The sequence below is a fragment of the Equus asinus genome, chromosome 10 (assembly GCF_041296235.1).
Source record: "Equus asinus isolate D_3611 breed Donkey chromosome 10, EquAss-T2T_v2, whole genome shotgun sequence".
NCBI classification, from domain to species: Eukaryota; Metazoa; Chordata; class Mammalia; order Perissodactyla; family Equidae; genus Equus; species Equus asinus.
Window position 1 is genome coordinate 56,450,495 of NC_091799.1, and position 27,100 is coordinate 56,477,594.

The window sequence follows — 27,100 nt, forward strand, 5'->3', positions numbered from 1 at the left end:
AGCTAATGTGTTTTATTAGGAAAATTGTTACAGCTACACTTGTTTTTAAAAATTAAAAATAAATTATTACTAACAATTGGTTAAAATGACTCTCAGAAGCTTTCATTTGTGATAGTCACCATTACTATTTGGGTTATGACTCACAATGTGACTCCTGAGAAGACTGAAAAAAATAAAAACCTCAATATGTTAATGAGGATGACTTGTAAAAAAATACCCGACAAATATTTATTGAGCGCACATTATGTTTAGGACACTGGAATTTTTATGGAAAATAGAAAACCTGTTACAACTTAACATCTTTTAGGTAAGATAAAGCATGAGGGACTATAAGGTTGAGAAACAATGTAAAAGTTAGCAATAAATACCTCAAATGCTAGAATTGTTAAATGTTCAAAGTATAAAAGGAGTCTTTGTTAATTCATTCAATAAACAACTCTTTATTCAGCATCTCTCAGGGGTGAAGCTGATACTTTGTGGGGTTAGAAGCCTGATGAGAGCACCCTCCCGTTCCTTTTCCAGGAAGTAGGATAGAAACTTCCAAGCCTCAGAGAGCTTACAATCTGTGAGAGGACAGACATGGGTGCAATGACTCCACTCTAGTCCTTTAGACCCAGGCATCAGGTCTCTTACCCTGGGCCTTGCCTTTCAAAGTCCCCATATTATCTTCTCTGTGGTGTGAGGAGCCTGTGGGGCTAAGGAGAGGTGCCCACTCACTGTCCACGCCACCCCGCTCTAGACACTGTGGGTACCTAGGGCCTTGGACTTCACTGCCCAGATGGCTCAAGTTAGCTTCTAGGACTCTGCAGGTTCCCTTCTTGGGTCCACTTATGCTGTTGGTGTGAGCATCCCTGGGCAAGAGGAGGACGTCAAAGGGCAGCTCTTTGTAAGGGATGTGGACGGAGCTTGGATGTGCAGGTTGGGGTACTTGTAAGCATTCATATAAGGTACATCATAATAAAAGAAAAGAAGGCGAGTGGGCCACAAGCCAGGGGCTGACTCCGTCCACCCACTTGGTTCTGAACCAGAACTTGGAAGAGTCTAAGAATTTTAAACTCCAACCTGGCTTTCCAGGTCGCCATGAAGGTGGTTTGTCAAAGTAGGTAAAATAGAATGAGCCTATTTTACTTAACAGTCTGTTTCTCTCACTCTGGGCCCTGCAACTGTGAGGGGTGGGTCTTCAGAGTGTGATAAGTGTCATCAAAGAGGGAGGAGCAACATGTTCTGATGAGGCAACTTCACAGGAGGGCTGACATCTGCCTTGGGCCTTGAAGGATCTGTTTCATCAATATTTTTCCAGCACTTCCATTGCAGCGGGCCCATTCCTAGGCACTGAGATACCTAAAGAGATCTGCTGTGGTCCTTCCCAGCAGGAAATGCGCAATCTAATAAAGGAACAAGATTGGTAAACAAAAACAGCCGTGAAGTAAGCTAGGCACCAAAATGGATATGGGCATACTGGGGACACAGCAATGGGACTGTTAGCTCTTCTTGGAAGTAATCTGTCAAGGCTTTACAGAAGCCTTTGATTTGGGTCCAGAAGACTGAGTGGGAGTTTTCAAGTAGACAGGAAGATAACCGAAAACCATTTCAGGCAGAAGAGAAGAGCATGTGTAAAGATACAGGTGTGGTGTGTTTGGGGAACTGCATGTAATTTGGTATGGGCTATAGTGTAAAGTTTATGTGTGGAAAACGTGATCAAAGATATTAGTTCATCAATTTATTAAGCAGCTCCTTTGATCAGGCTCTGAGAGTTTTGGACTAAGACTGGTTAGAGGTTAGCGAGATAGATACAGTTCGACATTTCATATCATTTGATATGATAAAGAGTTTGAAATTTACCCAGAAGGCTATGAGAGCTATTATATTATTTAAGTAGGAGACCAGAGAAAAGACAAGACAGGAGGCTACTGCATTAGTTGAGGCGAGAAATAAGGATGGCATGAACTAAGGGGAGTGTCAGTAGTGACTCAGGATGGAGACATGCATGATATGGAATTGAGAAGACTTTTTAAAGGGAGAATATACGTGACTTATCCAGTTGATATAGAAGTGAAAAGAGGGAAGGCCAGAATTAGTACTCTCAGGTTGTAGGGACCAACATTATGCTAGAATGAACAACACTTTTAGTTGGAGTGAGGCTGGAGAGTATTAAATGCTGTTTTAGACACAGGGAGTCATTGAAGTTCCTATTAGATATCAATATAAAAAAGTCTACTGGGCATTCAGAACTATGGATCTGAGCTCAGATAAGAATTCTGAACTGAGTGTGTAGATCTGTGTGTATAGAGGCAATAGAAGAAAACCCATGGGACCAGATGGAATTGTCCATTTATTAAGCACCTACTACATACCAGGAATTATATTAGGTTCTGGGAGAATACTGATTAAATAAGGCACTATTTCTTCTAAGTATCTTATGGTTTCTGTGAGACTCAGGGGGTGGGATGGGAGCATAAAATTATGTTGTGTAGGGAAGAAAGGATCTTAAGTAAGTGTTTTATTTTTTGTTTTCTAGACTCAGAGAAGTTGAATACATAAAGGGAAAGGAGGATTCTATGAGCTAGAAGAGAATGCTTAGATGGAATGACCAAGTGTTAACACTGGAAAGATAGATGGTGATGGTCAGAGAATGGAGCATCACGCATAATTATTTAGGACATGGAGATAAGATCCTGTATGAACCATGGGAATGGTTGCTGATGTGCAGAGCAAGTGAGAATGATGGAGTCCAGAAGGTTTCGGAACTTTGAGATCAGGGGTTGGGTGACCCAGAGTTATCCCAGAAGATGGCACAAGTGGCGCAGACTGTGAAGCAGGTGCTTTCATCCTCATTGGACATCACTGGATAGCCACTGGAGGTGAATAGGGAATGACGTCAAGGAAAAGAAGGAAAGGTAGAAGGTGGCAAAGCTAACTGGCATGAGTTTCCAATGCAGAGGGGGTTTCATCGAAGGCAGGAAGGATCAGTGGTGGACTGGAAAAATGCTTGCATTACTATCTGTCTTCACAGTATCTCCTAGAGATGGCTGTGAGGGACTTGGGGTTAACATTCCATTATGTGAGTCCATGGTGATGGGGGCATTTGTTTGCCAAGGAAATTCCATATAGATTGGTAGAAAGAATTAGGATGTAGGTCAACTTTGGGGGCTAGGTCACTGGGCAGGAAGTCCAGAGCAATATGGGGTGAGGGTGTGGCAACGGCCTTGAATTTCAGGTGGTGACAGGTAAGGTGGATGCATAGTTTCAACCTGACTCCTGGCCCGGAACTATTCAGAACTCTGTCACAAAGTGATAAAACACAAACATAGCATTTTGGAATGGAATTTTGTGATAAACTTTTTCAGGGATAAAACTCAGGTAACAGTGCTGTTGCTGCAACCAGCTTGGCTTGTCTGTGTGAATCTGGGCAGGGCCCCCTTGAAAATAAATGTTATTTTGGAAGTGTTGAGGGTGTCATTTTCTCCTTTCCATCCAAAAGGACAGAGAGCATTCCAGCAAGAGGGACCGTCAGAAATGAAAGCATGGAAATACGACACTGCGGGAGTTTGGGAAATGGCTAGACATAAGGCTCAGAGATTGAAAAGATAGACTTAAACTGTAGGAGGTGGCTTGTTTGGGAAGGGTCTTGAATGCCAGATGGAGAATTTTGTTTTTGTTCTGCACAATAAAAGAGGAGTGACATGAACAGCAGTTCAGTGGTTTAGAAATGTAGAGAAGTGGAGGCAGTGGCAGACAGGGCAGCTGAGAACAGGCAGAGTTGTTAAGAGGTCACTCAACACTATTGGCCACTCAGTGATAACGAACACCTGGTATCTGCCCTCAAGGTGATTTTAGTCTAGCTGGATGGAATCCAGAGTGTCCGCAGATAGTTTCAAGGTAGAGTGTCATCATGTAAAAAGAGGCATTCAAAATACCATCCTGACCCGTGGAAGGGGAACAGGGGAGGCTTCATGAAGGAGGTGGCATTTGGTCTACAAACTGAGGGGTGGGTAAGGTTTTGATTTGTGGTAACAAGAGAGGGAAGAAGATATTTTGAAAGTAGAAATTGCTTTGACCAAAAGTGTCAAATGTATTTGAGGGAAGAATGAGCAGTTCATTTAGTTAATAGCAGGGGTTCCTAGCCTTTACTGTGCTGGGGATCTGTTTGACAGTCTGGTGAAGCTTATGGCCTGCTTAAAATAATATGTTAGACACATAAATTAAAATAATAGGATTGCAAAGGAAAGCAGTTGTATTGAAATAACATCATCAATAAAATAAATGCATTTATGATATAGTAATATGTATATATTTCATTACTAATACAATAAATAACAAGATCTAGCAGCAATCTAATAATGACTATAATTTCCAAGTTGATGAGCTTAAGTGGTATTTTGGGATATCTGCAATAACAGTAATGTGGTATGAAAATATCTGCGATCTCTACTGGTGACAAAATTACTGGTACTGTTAATACCGTGTTTTGGTGCCTACAGTCGTAATTGAAGAAAGTACAAAGTTTGAGTGATTATTGAAAATAAAGATGAATGTTTTCCCCATCCAAGTTCGTGCACTCTGTAAATTCTATGTCCAGATGCCTGGAGAACCATGGACCCCAGTTAAGAGCTCCTTTAGAGAATGGGGTTCAGCAAAGTAATATACACAGTGTTTCTCTAAGTTGTGAGCTCTTTAGGACTTTAAAATAGAATTTGATTTACAAAATCAAGATTTATTCCACACTGGAAAGAACCATGCTTACTGAATAAACCAAGAACGCCCACGATGTTGTCGTTCTTCAGGCTACCATGTGTTTTGCCCTCCGTTGCCTAGGAAGACCTCTTGACAGTATTTGCAGAATGAGGAGAGCATTCTTCCCAAGTCCACAGAAAAGCATCAAGTGCAAGGTGTAGAACAGAGGTCTGAGTAGCTTAGGTGCTCAATGCACAGTGTGTTCTTTGTCTTCCAAGCCTGGGGGAGGAGGTGGAGAGCAGGAGGGATGCTGCCTGTTGTCCTGGCACTATGTTCTAGTCCCTGGACTTTTTGTGTTTGGCTGCTTAGTTATTTGTTAGTTGGAGAAATCTTAGTAAAACACAAATGCAGCATTTAGATGCAGAGAAGGAAAGACAAAATAAGCAGAAGGAAAAAGTGAGGGAGCGTTGGGAAGGCTTTTTTCGGGGAAGGTCTGTCCTGAGGGCCCAGTCTTCAGCACTGAGATTTTCCTTTGTGCCTGGGGCTTAGTTTAGATGACTGCCTTTTAGTTTTGGAATACGACAAACGCACTGCAGAGATGGCTGCTTACATTAGAGACAAATAAAGGCTCCTTTGTTTTCTAACAGTGAAGTAGGAACAAAAGGGCTTTACGTATGTGGCTCTGTCACAACCTGACCAGACAAAATGGGAAATCTTAGACACTCACAGCTCCTGAGGTAGAGAAAAAATAAACCTTTCTAGTCCTGCAGCCCTTCTATCCCCTCCTTTCTTCCCTGGGCAGCGTGAGTCTACAGTGATGTGGTCAGTATTGTGCTTGTGAAATTTGCTCTTTATTCAATTTATGATTACTGATCCTTGTGCCTCCTGGCCCTGGGGACACCTGGCATGGCTTTGAGCTCAAAGTCCTCAGGGCATCCTAGCTAGGCTGCTGCTTGGTTCTTGTCATCCACCATCAGATGCCCATGCTCACAGAAAATGTCAACTGTAGCACTCACTGCACAAAGGAGAGATTCTTTGCAAAGGCAAAGAAGAAATATCTGATGTTGTAGCCAGTCATCTGGCTATCTTTGGGGACTGAACTTGTGTATTAATTTAATCTTTTGTTTATTACATAGTTTACCTTCAAAAACCTAGGTGGTACTAATTGCAATGTTTGTAAAGCAGGCTCCCCACTGCAATCCATCCTTTCAATCCCAATTGTTGGGTAGTTACTACCGCTAATATACTTCTAGTTGAGTGTACCAGCAAGCAAAGTGGATTGCCTGTGTCTGTTTCTCTTGGATGATGATCATCCAGCTTTTCTGGCTCCTTAAAATGTAAAGATGAAATGCATCATTAAAAGATTTAATTTTCTTAAGTTAAGAAATCCAAAGGGAGTTCCTTGGGAAATTGGCGTGCCTTGGTGGAATAGTGCTGTCTGAAACTTATTTACGTAAAAGGTACAAAAGATTTGGGTGGGTCAGATATTCACTGGAGATACAAGCGAAAGAAAAGCCTGAGTCAGATAGTCTGGCCTGTCATGAATGAGTTCTAGTCACTGCTTTGCAAAATTAGTACACTCAAAGACCACATGGCCCATAAATATCCTTTTTCTGTTTGCCAAGGATATGAACAAGCCAGACTGACAATCTAGTCTTGACAGGAACACCTGTGTTTATATTAACTTCTCTTTTGCTTCCTCTTATAACACACGAACTACCATCTACAAACGAAAATAGCGTCTGATTCGACACAGTTGAGAGTCAAGTGGAGAGGTAATGGCTGGTTAATTAGATCACCATACACACTAAATTGGTCCCTAACTCCTTTTTCCGCTAGGATGGAAAGACATCTCTGTAAAGTGAGGTGGAAAGTTGTTTCCATTTCAGAAAGTGGTTTGGAAGAAGGTACAAAGATAGGAATGGAAAACAGAAATATAAGGAGGCAAAAGAGAAATTTAGGATAAAACTCTGGTATACGATATTCTTTCATGATTTTTCTTTAACTGACATTTCAGTGATTTGTGATAAAGAAATCTCTGTATGGAATATTTGTAATTTCTGACCCTAACCTGTCAGGGTATAGAGTTAAGCAAGTGTAGAAATAACTTACGACCTAGAGTGGGAAGGGAAGATAAAATAGGAAAAGCTAAGGATATTTAGAACTACTTAAAGAATATAAAGGTTGAATCTCTCCCAGAATCAATATTTCTAAAAATACGCAAAGCTTTGTGCCTAGCATCTTTTGTTTATACACACACACACACACACACACACACACACACACACATCTTCTATTTTATGTGTTTGTAATGTCACAAAGAGAGATAGCTGGTACCCATTGTCTTTCTGTGGGTCTGAAGTCAAAGCAAATTTCTGGGTGTCAGAAATATAACACTGGTTTCCTTGTCCTTATTTTCTGTGTCGTGTAGGCAACACTGAGATATGTATACTTTGAGTAGTTTGAAAGGAAAACAGATTGGCAAAAATATAATTTGGTAGCTCAACATCATTTACACTGTTTTGCAAAGACAAATCACGTAAAAAACCTAAGGCAAGTAATATGCAAACATACGGATTCATTTTCTATAACTGAGATTGTTGGAGGTAGCTTTTAAAATAAAGGTACATGTAGATTATTTAACAGTTTTTGGCTATTTTACACTTTGTTCTTAAATCCCCTAAAATCCTTGTTTGTCAACAATTTTTAGCAAATTAGTTTTAAAATTAAAACGACTTTCTTTTTTTCAAGCAGAAAATATAAAGCACGTAGCATGTTATATTGCAATAACAAGCATCCAATAAATGCTTGTTGCATAAATTGACAAGCTCAACACTAAAATCTTGTTACTTTCTCCTGATTCTGGGCATCTTTATAGGCATACTATATTTTCAACATTTTCACAAAGTATCTTCATATGCATTCCTCATAGCATTATTGCTTCTTTTTAGACTAGGATCTTGAGATTCATGAAGTTTCAGTGGCTTATATATTTTAACATTTTTTTGTCCATTATTTTATCCTGAAAAATTTCAAACCATTTCTAATGTTCTTCACTCCTTCCTGAAGATTCTGAGGTTTTCATGGGCCTGAAGAACTTCCTGTAGCATTTCTCATAGCGCAGAACTACTGTGATAAATTATCGTTTTTCCTTTTGTCTGAAAATATTTTCATTTTACCTTCATTCTTGAAGGACGTCTTCGCTGAATCAAGAATTCTAGGTTTGCAATTATTTTTCCTTCAGAACTTTAAATGTGTTGTTCTATTGTTTTCCGGTTTGTGGGTGATGAGAAGTCAACTGGTATTTGAATCACTGTTTCCCTGTATATAATGTTTTTTCTAGATTTCTTCCTTATCTTTGGTTTAGACAGTTTAACTCTGATGTATTTAGTCATGTTATTACTTGTATTCATTCCTGTTGGGGGTCACGAAGCTTCTTGAACCTGTAAATTTATGCCTTTTACTGAATTTGTGGCATTTTAGCCTCTTAATTTTTCAGATATATTTTCTGTTCTATTCTCTCTTTTCTGTCGTCTAGAACTCCAGTTACCTTATGTTTGGTAACAGTTACTTGATATTGTCCCATAGGTTCCTGTCCATTTTTTCCCAATCTGCTTCCTCTCTCTTCTTTTAGATTAGAAAATTTCTATTGATCTATCTCTAAATTCACTGACTCTTTCATCCCTGTCACCTCCATTCCATTGTCAAGCCTGTCCAGTGAATTCTTTTTTCAAATATTTTATTTTCCAGTTTTAGAATTTCCATCTGGTTCTTTATTGTAGTTTCTAGTTACCCGTTGACTTTTCCTCTCTTTTCATCTATTAAAAGCACATTTTTCTTTACGTCATTGAGCACAGTTACAATAGATGCTTTAAAGTCCTTGTCTGATAATTCCATCATCTAGGCCATCTCACAGTTGGGTTCTCAGGATTGTCTTTTCCCTTGAGAAGGGGTTACATTTTCCATATGCAGAGTACTTTTAGATTACATCCTGAAGATTGTGAATGATACATTGTGCAAACTCTGGATATTGTGTATTTCCTTGAATAAAGTTGATTTCTTTTGTTATAGCAAGTGATGAACTTAAAACTGCAACCACTGTCTCTTGGACGGCAGCTCCAATCTCAGCTTAGTTGTTTTATCCTTGCCTAAGCTGCTTGGAATCTGCCCACACATGTGTGGTTCAGTGGCCAGAGATTTGGGAGGAGTTTATACATAAAATTTGGAGCTCCTCATTTCTAGTTCTCTACTTCTTTAGATCATGCCTTCATGCTAGAAGCCATGAAAACAGGAAACTCACCCAGTGTTATTTTCTTCTTTCAAGTGTTAACTTCCTTCCAGACTCTGCCTACTCTTGGTGGCTCTCCAATGTCTTCAGGTAGTTGGTGTCTTGGTTTTGTTTTTGAATTTTGTCCCGAGTTTATGATTGTTATCTGTGGGAGATTCAGTCTATTAAGAGCTTATTTGGCCACTTTAAATCATTTTTGAGCCTTTGATTTTAACCACATCCTGTCAGGAGTAGGACTGTAAAAGCTAGCACTCCTTTACCAACTCTAGAGCTGCCCCACTGGTAGGTTATCCTTAAACTTGGTTGCTGTACACCAGTTCTCCTTAGGTGAGAAATAGAGGGTTTTGTTGCTGTATATCATAAAAATGTATGTCATCTTGGATCTGACTATGCTGTTCAAGCTAAACATTCACCATTTATGAGCCTTTCTTAGAAGTCTGAATTGTTAAAAGCTCCTTCTGATACCCTTGTGTTAAAACAGAGCAAAATTAGTTACAACAAGAGCGTTATAACTACCTCTTTATAATGAAGTTAATTCCAAGGCTAGTATAATGGCTTATTTATTTCAAATCATATTTGACATGAAAAATTGTCAGTCTAACAAAAGAACCCAGGCAATCCTGTGTACTTGGCTATGATGGGATTTGAACTATCTTAATCAATTCCAAACATGGGAAGAGTACACATAATCCTAGTTAAGTAACTTAAAGACAGAGACACAATGTAAACCTATTGAATTTTTCTCTCATGTTTAGTATTCTATTAGTTTAAATGTCAGAAGCATTTTCCATACAGATACTTTTTCATTTGTCAGCATTTTCAAATGTAGTTTGGAGCATATTACATACTTGATTTTCAGCCTACTAAAATGCTACAGATTTATTTACAGAGTCTGTAACATAGCCTAATAATATTGAGCAAACATTAGATATACTTAAGTATTGGATAATATCAGTCTAAGCTGGAAAAATTCCAATTTTATTAAAATCACTACTGGAAAACTTCTTCATTAACTATTTCATATAACAAACATGTTGTGCACTAATATTTTGGAAATGAGAGTTGCAAAAACTTCTTTTTTGCCTCCCTCTTTTTCTGTATTTTTTGATATTACTTACTTGAGAAGTTCTTTGAGTGGACATCATTCTCATCAAAATTTTTTGTGGTTTAAATTTGATGTTCATTAATTTGCTTCTCAGTGACTAAATCCTTTTGCAGTAACTTTAATTAGCTCAATCACTTACTTATTCCTCTATGGTTTTTCTTTTTAATTTGTTCTATCATTATAGGTAACTGCTGATGAAAATGAGTTTAGTCATATTCCCTTCAAGGCCTTTCATTAGCTGGCCGTCAGTGTAATTGAAGTAGAAGTTCTATTTTGAATGCATCTTTCCATATACAGGTGAACCTATCATGTAGGAAATATATTTCCTGAAATTTATGTTTGACTTTGTGCCTAGTATATGATAAAAACAAATCTTTGCTCCATTGGAAAATAGCTAAATCAAGTTTGTCGTTGTTGTTGTTGTTTCATTCTTCTGGTAATATTCAGACCTGTTTACTCAAAAGCATGAATAGTACTCTGCTTGACAGTTCAGCCAGTTAAATCGATTGTTAAAATGTTATTCTGTAAGGGTAGAAATGATTTCTTCTTATATTGAAAAAAAAAGAAATGATTTCTTTCTCCTTCCAGTAATTATGTGCCTTGCACATAGTAGGTGTTTAATCAGAGTATATTTAACTTATGTTTAGTGAGATGGAAAAATCCTAAATAATAATGTTCTTTGGAAACATACAATTTTCATTTGAGAGTTTATTGAATTCATTTTCCTCAACTTTAAACTTCTTGGGTTTAGGATAATTATGTATTGATAGTTATATTATGACAAATAATATTGATCCTTTATTTACATGGTCTTTTTATTTAGTGTATAAATGCAATACCTTAAAAAAAATGTTCTTATGTACCTTCCCAGTAAGGGGGGAAAATCCTTGAAATTTCATATGAACTAAAAAAATCCTTCTTATTCAGAATGACATTTGAAGTTGAAACTGTCCAACTTAGGTAAGGACATTGGAGCATCCTATTCACGCCATAAATGCCTACCAAGTTGAATTTTGTGGTTTTGGATGCATCATTACCAGTGTTGAGCTATCTTAGCTGCATCTTAGACATTGGTGAAATTGGAGGATGAGAGTATTTAGGCTTAAAAGAACTTTGAGAGAAGTGGTGGGCAGGAAATTATAAAACCCTGTGTATAAAAGCTCTTTCTGCTCTATGGATTTCAGCCTATTAAATTGGATATTTTGAGGGGAAATTTTTGCATTTTCGTATTTACAAATCAGTGAGTGATTTTACCATTTTTCCCCTTTCAACTAGATCTTCTTCCTTATGTCTAAATAAGGGTGTGACTGGAGATTGACAGAATCTGGTGGGTTGCATTTGCATTATGGTGCAGTGGAAATCTCAAGGCTGGCTAATTATATTTTCAGCCTACACTAGGCACTAACTGTCACCTTCCTTTCTCATTTCCCTTATCTCATTCACTACTTTATAGCTAGTTATGTGCAAGGAATTATGAGCTTTTTGAAAGCAAGAGCTGAGGTTTACTCATTTTATCCTGACGCCTAGCACAAGACCTGATACGAAGTAATCATTGTTATATAAAATAAATCACCGTAGTTGTGAAAGAAACAACAGTTGATATTTTCATTGTCATTGAGCAAATGAGTGAACTGATATATAAAGTAATGATATGTGTGATCTTCCTTAGCAAGATTGTGTAGATCACTGGAGGGGAGGCTGACCAAGGACCCAGGGTTGGAAACCACGTGCTAGACACCACCAACGTAAGCATTGTGCTTCTCAGGTTGCTGTCTATGAAAGTGGCCATTTCCCTCACAGAAACCAACAAATATAAGCTAACACACATTACCTTTCAGACCTGGATTACTCAGTGTGATTCTATGCATAAATTAAATTCTCCAAATGTTTGCATGATTAAGACAAAGAAATAAAAACTCTCCTGGTGTTAACGAAGTGTGATAAGGAAAGATGTCTATGAATAATGGTCACTCAGTCAGTCTGTTGCTTGGTCTGGCTAGAGTATCAAATCTGATTGTGATTTGGCTAAATTGAATCTATGACTGTTTGAGCCTTTTAACTCTGTGTGTGGAAGTTTCAGCAGGGTTGAATTTTCAGAATTATTCTTGAAAAATGACATCTCACTCAGCATTCTAGGGCAAAAGGAGGAAAATTATCAAGCAAGAATTAGTGCTATCTTTATAATCTCCCAACATCTTTAAGCAACACTAGCAAATGTGTGAAATAGGTCTAAAATTATTGACATTAACAACGATGAAATTGTGAAGTAGGCACTGGTAATCTTTAAATAACATCAGGACATTTGTAGAGAGGGCAGGTAACTGTTTTCTTAGCTCTTCCTTTCGGTTTGGCCGGGAGACCCCTTCGGATTGACCTGCTTTCGAAGCAGTAGTTCTTGATTGAGGTTGTCAGATGGACTGATGGCAACTACTTTACAATCCTTGAAAATAATGTCCACTGTGAAAATGGAGTTGCCATAAACAAGAATGTGTTGGTCCTTATTTCTAGTGGAGATACAGAGGACTAAAGAGAAGGAGTTAGAGATCGGGATGGTAGATGAAGCCCCCCGTGATAGGACCTTCTTAGAAGGATAGAGGGAAAAAATGATGACCAGAATTGTAGAATTGTGGAATTTTAGAGCTAGGAAATACCTCAGACTTGGATTAGTATAAATATGGCTAGTAGAGTTGATAGACTTTTAAAAATTTCTGTTAATTAGAATCAATTAATCATCTAATTGATTCACTCTCAAGAATTTCTGAGCAATGTATCCTGACCCTTCTAAGGATGTTTGAAACAGTGTTCTATAGAATTTGTGCTATACTTTTAGATATGCTACATTGGGACAGTTCATAAAGTAAAAGAGTTCTATCACATTATTATAGGACAACCCATCCCTAATTCTTCAATAGAATTTTGCATTTCAATCTTTGAATTTCAGAGTGAGTTAACTGATGCCAATGTCTTGGTCTAGGCAATGAAAAACAATGCTGAAACAAGAGAGGAATGTGGAACAATGAAAAGGGGCAGTAAGCCCAAGGTCTTAAAAATGATGTCCAGGCAAGTCTCAGGAAAGTTTTCTAAATTGTCTACTTCCACTAGCACATACAGAAGAAACAGGGACATAGGAAAACTAAACGAATAAGCCACATTTCTGAAGCACACGTCTGTGTGCCCTACTCGAAACCCCAATCCTCTCATCTTTTTGTATTTGCTTTTGTTATGAATTCCTAATGATTCTTACCGTGAATGGCGTTGGTCTTTCTGTACACCTCCTCACCATTGATTTGAGAGATTTCGTTAGGAATTACAATATCAAGCTGAAGTCAATGTCTACTTTTTCCCTTTTTAAGGATCTATTTTGAGATCTTATTTTACCATAAGACCTAAGTGGTTACTTGGAATATAGGACTTTGCATCATACTGCTGGTATCACACCTGGCACTTGGAAGGCAGCTCTAAACAGCCGTGGTGCCATTATAAAACCCATTGGCTTATAGCTTCTTACTGTGTGGCTGCCTCCTAAGAATAGACTGCATTTTGATATATGGACTTCAAATCTCCTGACCTTTGTGAGTGATTTTTCAAAGATTTTTATCTGTTGCCATGCGGTCTGTAGTCAGAGTACCAATATTTCAAGGCTTGACTTTTATCTTGGGAGTTGTCAGTAACCTGAGTATGCCCAAGGAAATTTTTCCCATGAAAATAGCCTTCAGTTCGTTTTATTTAAATAAACAAATCGGTCGAGGAAAATGGTGGCATGAATAAAAGTCAGACGTGGACAGGTAATTTGTAATGAGAAGCTTGGGTAAATGTGGACCCCAGGCACATCTCTGCTCAGTGCTTCCTGTCAGGAGGAGTGGCCTGCTGTCGATAAGTGTAAATTGAGTTTCTCTACTTGACCCAAACAATGATGCTGTGCCTCACATTCTGCCAAGGTAGTTACACAGTTGCTATTTAGTACAAGTCACAGCCAAAGATGAACTCTGAGTGCTCTAAATAGCAGCAAAAAAACTCCTGGTCCCCTGAAGGTCAGGTGCAATTCTCCAGTGTGTCAGGTGGCAGTTATCACAGGTTCTCCTAGAGGAATCAGAAAGTCTTTTTCTGGAACTGCAACACAGACTGGGTGTTGGACCTAGTCTCAGGCACAATGGAAACCCAGATGCAGCCAGGAAAGACCTTGCAGAGCTAGGGCTGTGACGTATATATGGCAAGTTGGCTTTGGCTATCATCCGTTTGGACTGATCTAACATTGGGACAGAAAACAACACTCAATTTCTTCCCAGTTTGGTCTCATTTTATTTGTACATATATTCCTCTCTTTCTTAAGAAGACTCCTCCTTTAGGGCTAATTTAAGCAACACTCACTCCACTGAGCATGATCCTTTATTCCCAAGCAAAGCTCGTTAATTGGAGAATGGCTCATTTGACTTCTGAATACCCTTTTGTACCTGTATTTGCTAAACGTATCTAATTACTATGAAGGCTTTCAGTATGAATCCTTCTTGGGTAGCCTTTCAAAGACTTGTGGAAACACCCAAGGCTGGCTTCACTTTTGCTTCCTCTATTTAAATAGGATGGCCTTTCAACTTTTGGAGCTGAAATGAATGATACAGCATTAACTTTTCTGAATACGGTACGGTAGAGCTGGTTCTTTAAAAAAATTTTTTTTATGCCAACTAACCACTCTGCAGCTGGACCAGGAAGCTTCCTGGCATTACAACGGTCCTGAGGAGAATGTGGTCACTGATCAATAAAACCCAAATGTGGGGAACATAACAAGAGGCCAGTTGTAATATTAGGAATGCTCTTTTCAGCTTCTTTCTCACTTCTTGTAAGTCTGTGTGTTTGTATGTGGCAGCTGCCTATTTATTTTCTCACACAAAAGCTCAGTGGAGGAACTGTTCTCACTAATTGCTAATGGGTGAAATTGCTTGTGCTCACAAGGAGAGATTCTGGTGACAGATAATTAAATATCTAAGTGGTTGAAAGTGTCAGGAGAGAAAAATGATGTCTTCATCTCAGCAGGTTCATTTTTTAAACTGTATTAGTTGGGCTTGTTTTTCTCCATATTACCCTCATTCATGTCAATGAGAAAAATCCAGAGAAACTGAAAAGACAATCCCCCTCGACTCCAGACTTCTTTTGCCGTTGACCTAGTTGTTAAAGGAAGAGGGTGCAGAGAGGCTCCAGAGAAGACACCAGGACTGGAGTTCCTAAGACTTTTCCTCCCTAGGCCTGTCTGTAGCCTTTGTGAGTGTTCTTTTCAGAGTGGGTTGTATTTTTACTCTAGAATAAGTGATGCTTTCTTGGGGCACTTCTTCTATGCAGTGGAAGTGACTGTCTATCCATGGTGGTGATTAGGGGATGCTCCAGAACAGTGCACGGACACTCTAACACTTAGTGGAGTCTTCAAAAATCCAGAATCAATAAAATGACTCGGGTGGGGGTGCTATGGGAGTTTCAGATTTAAAGGGAATCCTTATGTGATTTTTTTTTTTTGGTAAAATATTGAATCTTTTTTTGAAGCAAATTATCACATCCCAATTTATCCTGTGTAAATCTGGAATGCCACATGGAAACTTGACTTTAACTGGAACACGCCTTCACTAAGCTAGTTCAAAGCCAATTTCTCCCCTTCTCCATCTAGAAAGGAAACTCCATGACAGCAGAGTTCTTGCTGTTTTATAACTATTGATGCTTGAGAGCACACAGTAGGGACTCACCAAATATTTGTTGAATGAATAGGACAAATGAAGAGGCCGACAAGGAGCTAATATTCTAAAATGTGATCAAAGAGGCAAGTTCCAGAATTCCTTGTTAGTGCTAATATTTAAAAGAGCCCTCTTTGGGTTAAAAAAGAAAGAATTTGATTGGGGGTCTTAACATAAGAGCTGAATACTAATTTTACCCTAATGCAATTTCTCCAGACCTGTGGACTCCTTCACACATTTATGTAGGTCACAAACAGTGTGACCTGTAGCTGGCTGCCTGGGGATGTTGGATCATGCATTCTGGTTGGCTTCCTTTTTCTGTGTCAGGACATAGTTGTAAATTCATGCACAGGTCATCAACTGTCAACGTGTAAGATTTACAGCACTTCTCATTCCATGTCATGACCTTCCCTCGTGGAAGTTTAAATGGGAACTGATATGGGGTTTGGGTGTGGGGGAGCACCATTAAATGGAAACATAGTTCTGCTGTATCTCTTGCTTACAGTGCAGCTGGAGACTCAGGCCTGCATAACATGACTCCCTTGTTCATGTTACAGTTGGGGAAAACCAGAGCTACGTGATTGAGTGGCACCTTCTGAGCTCCTGTTTGCACCTTCAAACTGAGCTGGCACGTGGTATACACGAGTGCAGCTCAGGAGCACATTTCACTTAATCCACAGGGCATCTGAGTCACACGAGTACAAAATGAGAAACAGACGTGACAGCAGGTGCTTTCTGCCCTGCTCTTGTATAACTAACTCAAACGTGTCTGATTTCAGTAAGAGATTTGCAAGAGCTTGTCCATAAAGTGGTTAAGTTTCATTGGTTTTTGATAAAAGAGCTTCTCTATCCTCCCACCTCAGTCTCACAGCACAAATTCAAGCACGCATAAAACTTCCATTAGAAAAAGTAGAATGTCTGTGTTAAAAATAAGATTTAAATTAAGGGCCAACCTCAGTAACCTGCCAGTTTCCCATTTTCCCTGTAAATGGCCATTGATTTTCTTGCTTTGGATAGCCTGATTTTAAGTAGGCAATAATTATGCTAAAGTCTAGAGTGGTTCCAAGTATATTGTGTAAATATGGCTTTTAAATATATTAAAGAATAAATATTTAACCAATAAACCAAAGCAGCTTCAAAGAAGTTGGTCAACTTCAATGGAGATGAAACACATTTGAAAAAAAAAAGCCTAAATAAAGATTTGTTCAATAGACCATAACCTTTTATGGTTCGAGAAAGAGTACACTACCTTTGCACCTTGAAATGTTCCTAGAAAAGTCCTCATTTCCTGGACCAAAGGTTGTGTGTGATTGGTGCAAAGCTCTGCCCTACTGTTGCCTCATGGACTGGGTCATTCGGAGGCACTCTTTTTGTATTTTCAAGCCTTAGCATTTAGAAGGTGCTCAATAAATGTTAAATGATGATACTGACAAATAAGACTCAATTTTGGTTCTGTTTAGGCTGAATACCATTCACAGCAAAGCGGCCTATTTTGGCTATCTATGGGGAACAGAGAAAGTCTGTTTCACCTTTTTAGTAGAGGCTTACTGACCTTGGGCAAGACACATTATGTCTCTGGCCTTCAGTCCTCATCTGCAAATCAAGGGGGTGATCTAGACGACCTCCAAGGTTCCCCCTGGTTATGATTTAGGGTATGATTCTGTGGGAAATTTGGGTTTTGCTGTGTACACTAAGAATTTTCTACAGAATAATCCACAACTTAAATGTTTCCATAGCCTAAAACTGCCACATCTGTGTGGAAATTATTACAGGAACTTTTCTAACTTAGATATCGTGAATTTGGGCTGTCTAAGTTTGGTTACACAGTTTGTGCCCTGCAGCATTCACATAGACTATGAAGTGAATACTTACCCCTCACCCTCGACTTATACAACATCGCTGCTCTGCCTTAAATATATGAGATATTTTCTTTCCAGCTAGTGAACAGATTCATGCTGTTAGATTTTTTTAATGCCTGTGTTTATTGCAATTCTGCCAACTTCTTCTTTCAGACTCCTTTTCCGAGAAGACTTTCCGCCTGATCCTCTTCCCAAGCCTTGATAAGAATGAAATGAACATCTAGTCCCTCATATGTGGAAGATAAACAAATAAATGCACACATAGATAAGGAGAACAGATTAGTGGTTACCAGAGGGGAAGCAAGTGGTGGGGGGTGATAGGGGTAAAGGGGCACATATATATGGTGATGGACAAAAGCTAGTCTATTGGTGATGAGCACCATACGGTCTATACAGAAACTGAAATATGATCATGTATACCTGAAATTTACACAACATTATAAGTCAGTATGACCTTAACAACGACGACAACAAAAGGTAATCATTGTCACTCAGATGGGTTCTGCTCTGAAAGCAAGGGAGAAAAGACCCAGAATTCGGGCACCAGGCTATTTTGCTGCCCATTCCCTGGTACGGTGCATGTAGGGTAGGATGGCATCAGATGGCAATAAACATAGGTTTTTGGTGGCCTGGGGGATAGGTAGCTTCTGTATTTTCTATGTTTCCAATATAGAGAAGAATCAACAACAGATTGTTGTTTCTTGAAGCTCAGCCCAGGGTTTGGCTAATGGGACTTTTCCATCTTGCGTCTGGAGAGAGTTTGATCTTGAGCTGGAGCTGATCTCATCCATAAGTGGACTTCAGGCTTGGTGGCCTGGGGAAGACAAAAGTGGAATGAAAGCTGGCTGCTTCTCTGCCTCCACACTCGGAAGAGATAAAGACACCGGGGTTTGCTCGACCCTGTACTCTCCCTTGTGGGGAGCAGAGCTGGGCTCTTTAAAAAAACATTATTGCTTAAAAATAACAAGCAGGAGCTGAAGTGCTTTTCAGCTAATGGGTAAAAACTAGCTCTTTCTTGCTGAAGTCAAATTAATATTTAAAGCCAGGGTTTTGGGCTTTGAGATGTTCTCACGAACTTAGTGGAGTTTTCACTACCTGCTACTGATGAGAGTTGCTTTTTGCCAAGTGTACCCACCCAGAGCATGCTTCACTTCTCTGGCAGCACTTTCAGCTCTGGGCACAGAGTTCTAGGCTGTGCAGTACACTGACAGAGACAGAGTCAACCTTCCCTCCTGTTCAGACCGCTTAACTCAAATGATGAAATTATCTGACGTTGAAAGTTAGATCACTTTTACCAGCTGGCCAGTACACACAAGCTTGTAAGAGATGAGCAGCCCAATGCCTAATAATCCACATCATCATAGCAATATTTAGGCTGAAACGTGGAGACTGAAACCATTCAACAACAGAATTCTGACTAGTTAATCTCTTCTGATGTCTGTATGTTGCCCCTGACTAATCTATCAGCAATAATAATAAAATTGTTAACCCCAGCAATGATACTTTTTGTTGAGACCCTGCTTTGTGTCTGCCACTTTAGGTACATTATCACTCATCCCTACCCAGACCTGTGAGATCATGGATATTGTTCTCTCTATTTTACAGGAGAAGGTACTGAATCTCAGAGAGGGAGATGGCATTGCTCCAAATGGGGTCAGGCTTCAAGGCCAAGAGTAAAGCCTGGATCCATCCTCCAAGCCATGTTGTGAACCCACCCTTCATCCCAGTTAGAAATGCAAGGCTTCCTGCCATCTTCAACCCCGTTCTCTAGTCTCAGGCCATTTTGTGGGTATATCGTTGGCCTCTTCCAGTTGCCCTGAGGATTCTTCCATCTTTCCACGAGGTTCCTTTCCTTGGGCACTTTCTGGTTATGTGATCCTGAGAAAGTTATTTAGTTCTCTGGCCTGAAGTTTCCTCATTTATATAATGGATACAAAATTATGTACAGTTCATTATAGATTTTTTAAAGGCTTAAATGTGATAATGTCCACGACACCTTTAGTACAGTGCTTGACACATAGTAGGGCCTCAGTAAAGGACCTTGTATATAGTAGGCACTCAAGTATTGTGGAATTGATGCCACATTCCAATTCCTGTCACTTAGTGTCTCTCCCACCTGTACCACCTTCCCTTTGCACTGCTCACGCACTAATTCAGACTCTCATGACTTAGCACCTCAGCGTATTGCAGCTGGCTCCTAATTTTTTCTCCTCATATCAGTTTTTTACTTTTATAGCTTAGCTCACATATTTCTTAAAAATTAATTTTCCCAAAGCAAAGCTCTGATTATATCACTTATCTGCTCTGAAACCTTCAATGACAGCAAATCACCCACTGAGTTAGGCAAACATTATATGGTAACATTCTAATTGAAATGTCCAAATGTGTCTTTTCCTACCGCTTAATGTATCCTCACTAGATTAAAGTTTATCCTAGAGATACAATCATCTGCCCTGCCATCTCTCCTTTTGACAAAAGCTACCACATTCACAGCCCTTGCTGAATAACACACAGGAGCACAGCTGGTTGGAGCAGAGTTGGGCTCCTGATCCAAAGGCTGCCAATTCATAAGCTGTTTAGTGTTGACCCAGCTCTAAAAGATGAACTGGTTGAACTAGATGTTGTATAACAATCTAGAAAGAACAATCCTAAGAAGGAATTGAAGTAAAAAATGCATGAGAAAGGCTGATGGGGACACAGAAAACCAAAGCCATGTGTAGATGAAATAAAGGAAAAGCAGAAATGACAAGCAAGCAGAGTTAGCATGACTTAGCACATGTTGGCCCTCAGCACATATTTGGTGAGGGAATGAACAAATGCCAGCTGGAACAGGAGAGGAAGAAGCAGATGCACAAAGTGCATGTTAATAGTGTTAATGGTGGACCAAAAGGAACACCCCCAAGAGAGGGCTCTCCAGGGCCATTTTGAATCCAGAGTCCTCCTTCATCTCTCTGTAGGGCTCAAGCCCTACTATGGCTCTTGTTTTTGGATTTCAGAGACATTGTACCTTGTCACCCCATATGCGTCCTCACGGAAATTCCCTTTATTTGAACTAGTTGGAGTGGACCTCTGTTTCTAGTCAACCAAAGGACAGGATTGAAACATCATTGGAATGAGAACTGAAAAGCATAGATTCTACTTCTGGTTCTATTGCTATTTCTTCACATGAGTCAGTCAATGAGTATTGATTTCATGCCTGTTCTGAATCTGACATTTTTCAGAAGTCGGGGACACGGTGGTGACCAAGAAAATCTACTCTCTGTTTACATCCTGTAAGGGTGGTAGCAATAAGATGCAAACAAAGGAGTAAAATAGTCTCAGCCCCGGATAAGTGCTATGAAGAATGTGGGAATGTGAAAGAGAGTGACTCGGGCTGCTCTAGCCAGTGCTTGGCTTTCTGAACTGAGACCTGAGGGATGAGAAAGTGGTAGCCATGTAAAGATCTGTGCAAACAGCAATCTGAGCAGAAGGAATTACCGTTTGGAGACAGAGCCAGGAATGACAAGGGTCCTTTCAAGGAACAAAGATGGACAGTGTGACCGGATTGAGTGAAAAGGGATGAGTGGAGGGAGATGGCGGGGATGGGTTAGCAGGTCAGACTGTGTAGGGTTGTGAAAGCATGGAAAGGAGTTTAGGTTTCATTTTAAGTGTAAAGGGTTTTAAGCAGGGGTATGAGATGATGCGTTTATGCAGATTATTCTGATTACTATGTGATGTATCTACTGGAAAGGGAAAGAGTGGAAGGAGCGAGACCAGTTCAGAGCTATTGAAACAAGATAGGCAGGAGTTAAATACAGTATAAATTAGTGTCCTAGTAGTGGAGATTAATGGAGAAGAGTTAAATTAGTGGTTAATTTTTGGAAATGAGACTAGTACCTTAATTTAGATATGGGATATATGAGAAATGGAGAATTAAAGGATGATGGCAAGGTTTTGGACCTGAACAACCCTGGAATGGGGGTGCAATCTATTGAGATGGAGAAGGCCACGGGGCAGGAGATAGGATGGGGAGAGGCTTGGGTAGAGAAACAGCAGTTTTGTGGAGAGATCTAGGCTGAGAGTTATCAACATATGGTGGCATTTAAACTCATGGGACTAGATGAGTTTTCTAAAGCGAGAACGTGGAATAGAGCAAAAAGGAGGGTCAAGGGCAGAGTTGTGGGCACTCTGGCTGGCCTCAGGCTGGCCACTTTGTTTTTCTGGATTTTAGCTTCCTTTTAAAATGAGGGACATGGGCTAGATCTCTAAGCTGCCCTCTCACCTTAACATTCTTAGGTTCTGTAATTGAAACAAGGACATATACATAAATCATTGAATCTGAACTTAAAATTATATATTGTCAAAGTCAAACACATTCAACAAAGGCTGCCCCAACAAATCAGCAGCCTGCAATAAGGTCAGGCTCACTTAGTTGTGAGAAGCTGATTATTATTATATTCTTTGTTAAAGAAGTGACATTTCAAGAAATGATGACAGCTTTTGAAAAGCAACTGGTTTTGTGCTGAAATAGAAGATCATGGGGAAAATGACGATAAGTGGCCAAGGCTGCAGTTATAAAGTGGAGACCCTTCCCATCTCTTACTTTGGGGCCTCAATTGCTTAATTATTTGAAAATTATTTGTGTTTCATAAAAAGTATCTTTCCAATAAGAACCGCTTACACCTGACTATAGGATCATTTGTCGATCTGATTCCTCAGCCTATGTGAAACAAATGACAGGAATTAGCAGTGGAGAAATTCCAGCTCACAGGTGTCTGTTATGAGGAGAAATGTTGCTAATGGGATGCACACCATCTTGCCTCTCCACAGGGAGCGCTCAAAGCCTAGCTTTGCTATCTGCCTGGGCACATGGAAAGTAACTTGGGCATAGAGCGTAACTTGTGAGCTGGGGAGTGAGAATGAGAGGCGAAATTAATCTTGGGACTTGTGTGAAAACTAATAACTCCAGGTCTTCACATTCCGCTGTTACTCAAGGAACCCAAAGCACTTTATAAGCATGGAATAATTTATTCATGCCTCCAAATTTTCCCTGTAAGTCAGAACAATGGTTCTCCTCCTTCCCTCCTACTTCTGTGCCTGGGGAAGCAGGCTGAATCACAGAGAGGTAAGTTACTTTCAACCCCACCACGAGTTAGTTACCAGTTACACGATATGAAAATTTCAAGGCAAGTGTTGTCATCCACCTTGCTCAATATTTCCCAATTTCATGAAAATCGTCCCAGTTACCTAGGAGACTTGGTATAACTTTGTAGATAGGCTAAAGGTATTTATGAGCTACAAAAATTTTCAGCTGTCAGTCTGATTTTCCACCCTAGCTAAGACTTACTGGAATCACTCACAAGCCTAAGCTGGAGTCACATGGCAGGTAAAGATGAGATGAAAACTATAAGGCATTTTTTCAGGATCCACATGCCCTCCATTTCGACGTGGTGTAGCCCACTGATCCTCTTACCAAAAAAATCTGGAACCCACTCCTGACCAATTAAGTCAGACTCTCTAGGGTGGGGACTCGGGTACCCATAGTCTTTAAAAGTCCCTACTCTGCTGCCCGGGCTGAAAATCACAGGAGGAGCAGAAAGGACATGGATCCTCCACCTGTTTGCTGTGGGCATGTCATCAACTTCTCTGAACTTGGGTTTCCTCATAAATTGAACATAGTAACACTTACCTCATGGGGTTGTCACGAAGATCAAGCGAAATTAAGTAACAAATAGTACTTTATGGCAAGTACCTAGGGTTTACTGAAAAAATGTTAACTCCCTGCTCTTCTTTACCTCAGCTTTTGTGGAAACAGTTTCCATTTATTGTGTAACCAGGGTGGAGTTTTCTTTCTTTTTTTTAATTGAGGTTTAATTGACGTATAACATTATATTAGTTTCAGGTGTACAAGACAATGATTTATATTTGTGTACATTGTGAAATGATCACCACAATAAGCCTAGTTAAGGAGTTTTCTATAATATGATAGAAATGCACTTCTATATCTCATTGTCAACTGAAAGACTAAAACATGAAAGGACCAATACCTCTCGCTTGGGTTTAACTGAAATTAGTCAGTAAAGCCAAACGAGCAGTTGGCCTTGCCAGGAAGCATCTGGTTCAGCCTTCATAAAGGGCAGGTTCTTTGGTTTCTAATCAGTTCTTAACTCCAAGCAGAAGCCAGGATGAAAGACCACAGCAGAAGGGAGGTGCTCTCTATTAGATGGGCATGGCCACTTCGGCCCCTGCATCCCCCAGGGAGCTCACTAGGGTAGGCGAAGGGGAAGTGATGGCCCTTGTCTTCTCAGAAGCTAGGTCTTAACAGAAGCAGAGCTCTGGCCATGAGCAAGAATAATCTGGCTCCAGCCTGACTTTTTGTTTGCTTAATTTCATCCTCTGCCCCTCAGTTGCCCTGGTGCTGGGGTCTCTCCCTGGTCAGAGGAGACCAGCCCAGACTCCCAGTGCCTGAGCAGCTCAGCTGTCTCTGCTTGATAACAAGGCTCTCCCTGGCTGGAAATAAAGCAGAGCCAGTAAAATGGCATTTTCACGAAACCAGTTACCTTCCATTCAAAAGCTTGTGGCCTTTTGGGCTTGATCCAGGGAAGAAGAGCCCAACTGCACACATGGAAACATCGCTGTCAGGCACAGATGTCTAGGCTCTCCTCAGCCACTTATGGGATGAATGGTCAGTGTGGCTGTGGGGGCTGTGATTGCAGACCCCTGCGCAGCCTCCCTCCCCGGGCTGGGGGCCAGGGAGAGACTGTGTCTCCACCCCTCTCTCCTCACATCAGACAGCAGCAAGCAGAGAAAAGGGAAGCCTGCCTTTGGTTGTGTTAATGAGGGTCACTATGTTCCACAGGTGATCCCAGCACAATTCCCTCCCGGGCCTGCTATGGGGGGGGGCCCATCTCCAGCCCCAAATGGATTTAGTTTTGGTCAGGGGACTCAGAGGGCAGGAGCCATGGCACCATAATGCTCTAACCGGGACCCCCCGGGCTGTGTGTGGGCTCCAGGATCATGCGCCGCGTTGCAGCGCACAGCTGTAGTCAAGCTGCTCAAGCTGCACTTCCTATCATCTGTCCTTCTATCTACCAAGGGCAACACTGAGGCAATTCCCCATCCATTCATCTGTCCATCCATCCATCCATCCATCCATCCCTCCATCCATCCCTCCATCCATCCAGCATTTACTGGGCGTCTTCTATGTACCTGGCACTGTGGTAGGTGCTGAAGGTCCATTGATGTGGAAGAAACAGCACTGCTGTCAAAGATCCCAGGGTTAGTGCGCGAGATCCACAATGAACAGATATTGGTTGGTTAGTGGAATACCATCTGGTGAGATAAGAATGATCACAGTTAGGAATAGGATATGTTGAGATTCTGAATTTTATAACAGGAGTCCTGGGTTGGGCAGGGGGAGGAGGCATACTTCTAAGGATATTCCTGAGGATAATTAATTCCCTGGGACAATTTACTCATCTTAGGGACCATCTGCTTTGAGAGGGACCCAGTGGGAAACTGGAGGATTGGGGCTTGGTGTCAACTCCTGGTTGGAGGACTGCTGTTGTTCACCCCTTCTCCCATCCTAAAGGGAGGGTTGGGGAAGCGTCAGCAAAGGGTTGCTCTCTTGTGTCTCATTGCCGCAAGCTGCCCTCCCAGGGGCAAAGCCTGAAAACCCACCCATCCCATTTCATTATTTTGCAAAGAGAGGAGCTACAAGTGCAAGGATGATGGTGGAGGCTTCTTTCAGGATTATATTTAGAATCAACTCCTACATTCAAATGGAATCCTAAGCAGGCTTTCAGGTGGGTGGAGCAGTTGCTTGGCTGGGCAACCTTCCTTTGGATACTGGGAGCAGCTACCCGAACCTTGGTTGAGGAGGATCTTTGGTTTGTCAGAAGGAGGAAATGTGAGAAGGTATATTTTGTAAGCTAAAATAAGCCCCCAGCCTCCACTCCAGCTGGAGCAGATTAAAATTTGTGGCCCCTTGGCATTTCCTGAGGAAACAGAATATTTTTTTCTCCCTAAAATGACAGGTCCCTGGTTCTGTAATGAGGCAGTAGGATTTGAAAATAAAGAAAGATGGACCTAAAATTCATTTTGATTGAAGCCAAACTTGGTTTGATGCCTGTTTATAATGACTTTAGATAATTTTGCTTGATTACTCAGTGTATTATGTTTGTACTGGGGGTTCTGGAAAAAAATTATTTGCTTAGGATATGACTGAGAGAGAATCAATTTTCATCATAGTTTGGGCTAGTTCCATTCCTCTTGAGCATAGAAATATGGAATGGGGATGAGTATGAGATGAGAGGCAAAGAAAGATGAGAGTGGGGCCAACCCCGGGGCCGAGTGGTTAAGTTCGCGCACTCCGCTTCGCTGGTCCCGGGTTTCACCGGCTCAGATCCTGGGCGCGGAGATGGCACCCCTCATTAGGTCATGTTGAGGTGGCGTCCCACATGCCACAACTAGAAGGACCCACAACTAAAAAATTATACAACCATGTCCTGGGGGGATTTGGGGAGAAAAAGCAGAAAAAAAAAAGAAGATTGGTGACAGTTGTTAGCTCAGGTGCCAATCTTAGGAAAAAAAGAAAGACGAGAGCCTGCATTTCCACTTTCTTCTTACCAGGAAGCTCCAGGATGACTCAAGTCCTTTCTTCCTTCTATCTGTTACCTGGGACCTTGTTCTCCTTTGAGGGCATTTAAAGGCTAAACACTCTCAGCTCATACAGCCCCATTGCCCAGCCCCTCGTTAACACCGTCGTTGACCAATATGAGGAAGAAAAGTTGAATATGTTATTCATGTGGGCTCCTCTAGTCCTTGGCAGAGATTCTTCAGGAGAATATGCAGAGAGGGGAATGCTTCTTCAGACCCACAATCTCGTTTAGTCATAGCCTCAGCCAGGGGTCCACACAGCCTAACACTCCTTCCTTAAAGTCATCCTTGGGAGACTTTCTGGTTGTTGCACCCTAAAAGCAATTTTGCTGTCAACGTAAGAGCCCCTGATGTACTCTCCATTCTGTTAAGCTGTAGCTGGACAATAGAGATTGAAAACCAAAGATGACATAAAAGCCAAATGTTTCTGGCACATGGCTGGTTACAAACACTTCGCCTCTCCCCGTGTCCCTAGTTCTATCTCCTGTTCCACCAATTTATCAGAATTCATCCACTCTTCCTTGACGGAGCTATCACCACCAGCACCATTTCTTCCACGTTGAATTATTTATTCATTCAACAAACATTTAATCTAATACTTCCTATGTAGCAGGGATACCAAGATGAAAGATCTGGCTGTGTTTTCAAGAAGCCTCCAGTCTAGCGGGACACAGACGTGAAGAACTGGTATATGCAGGGGCTGCTGTGGGTGGTGGTGTAGATGCATACAACGCGGTGGAAACTTGGAGTAAAGTAGTCTGAGTTGTCCAGGGGAGCCAGGGATGTTTCCCAGCGGAAATTACCCTGAGGACTGAGGGATGAC

At 40.7% G+C, this 27,100-nt stretch overlaps 1 long non-coding RNA gene across 3 annotated transcripts in view; it reads right to left on the reverse strand.

Moving 5' to 3' along the window:
• Positions 1-27,100, reverse strand: part of LOC123288210 (uncharacterized) — a 76,800-nt gene that overhangs the window by 11,082 nt on the left and 38,618 nt on the right. For 2 of the 3 annotated variants that reach the window (XR_011506575.1, XR_006531826.2), the window contains exons 5-6: positions 24,829-24,951; positions 18,149-18,454 (exon numbers count right to left, since the gene is read on the reverse strand). This is a non-coding gene — a long non-coding RNA (uncharacterized lncRNA). Of the gene's footprint in view, positions 1-18,148; positions 18,455-24,828; positions 24,952-27,100 lie in introns of those variants that run through there. The other variant, XR_011506576.1, reaches the window with a different exon arrangement.